This window comes from Papilio xuthus, unplaced genomic scaffold (assembly GCF_000836235.2).
Source record: "Papilio xuthus unplaced genomic scaffold, Pxut_1.1 DF826949.1, whole genome shotgun sequence".
Lineage (NCBI taxonomy): Eukaryota > Metazoa > Arthropoda > Insecta > Lepidoptera > Papilionidae > Papilio > Papilio xuthus.
This window is the reverse complement of record NW_013531700.1, coordinates 836,342-838,004: the sequence shown is the minus strand read 5'-3', so window position 1 is coordinate 838,004 and position 1,663 is coordinate 836,342.

The following is a 1,663-nucleotide window of genomic DNA, read 5'->3' as shown; positions in this document are numbered from 1 at the left end:
ATAAAAATAAGGTTCTTCGTTTCATATCCAAAAAAAAATATATATCCAAATCATTATTACTATTATTAACATCTTTGCTTATTTGAAATAAAAAAAAAATCGGTTTTCTATCAAAAGAGGCATCGGTGGCTCAGGGGTCAAGCACTTGACTTGCAATCTGCAGGTCCTGGGTTCGAATCCCGCCATGTACCAATGTGTTTTTCGATTACCGATTTACATATGTACATTTATCCGACGTTCTTACGGTGAAGGAAAACATCGTGATGCAACCTGCACATATCTAAGAAGTAATTCAAAGATATGTGTGAAGTCAACCAACCAGCACTTGGCCAGCGTGGTTGACTATGACCTAATCACCCTTAACTTAGGGTAGGCTCCGAGTCCCTCAGTGGGGACGTATAGTGAGCTGATGATTTCTATCAAATGCTTTTTTTGCATATTTCTTTTAATCATTGTACTAATATATAAAGACATATATTTGTTTATAAAAACCGCATAGAATTAGTTTTTTTGGGAAAGATGTGATTTGATATTATCGATTTAAATAAATTTGTCGAAGATATGTCTGTCTGTATTTGTTTGCACAGCATATTAGTCTAACAAAACGTTTTTCTCAGCAGTATAAGCTTGCCACAGTATCCAGTTTGTTATTTCGGCACGTGCTAACAGACAGATTGTTGGACACAGACCTGCATATATTGAAAATATTCAATGCAAAATCATGTTCAGCTACTACAAAACTAATATTATTAATGCGCACGTTTAGATGGATGGATGGATAGATGTTTGTTCGAGAGTATTTCCAGAAAGGCTGCACGGATCTAGTAGAGCCTAGTAATGAAGTTTTTTATAGTTCCTCGCGGACGGTATCGCGGGCGACAGCTAGTATGCTATAAAATAAGTAACTTTGCTACGCCATCACTGCCATAAATGGATAGGTCATTGTTTGGCAGTGACTACTATTGCTTTGTTCCAACTTAAGCGCGTCTATTAAGTTCTTGACGATTAATTCCATATCTCATTCTTCTTTCGAATCCTTACCACTGCTACCAACCGCAGCCGTCAGCTCTAATATGACGATAATCAAATACGCACAAAATACAACTGTTAATAGCCTATCTATGTAGTTTGCATGTGGAATGTGCAACCATTTAAACAAAATACGATCAGCTAAATAAATTGTAATTCTCTTTGACATTTAAAATTAAACAAAGAGTATAAATAACGTTTGGCATCGCTGACAGAGCACATCGGATGTTTACGCGGCAACCCACCACTGCGTTCAATTTATTTTTAATTAATTTATTTTGGCCGATGGGAACTTTTTTTCGTTATTTATACAATGTTTTATTTTAAACTAGCTGTAGCCCGCGACTCCGTGCGCGGCATTGAAAAATCTTAATTAGTAACGTATGTATTCTTCCAGACAATGGTATCCATCTATGCCAAATTTCAGAGAAATCTATACGGCCGTTCTGGAGACTTCTAACAAATATCCATCCATCCATCCATCCAAATATTCGCATTTATCATATTAGTAATAAGTAACATTAGAATTTTTTTAACTCCGCGCGAACGATGTCGCGAGCGAAAGCTAGTTTTTTTAAAAACATACAAATTCATTTCGTGTTCGCATTTTATATCGTAGCATTTTAGATATTTT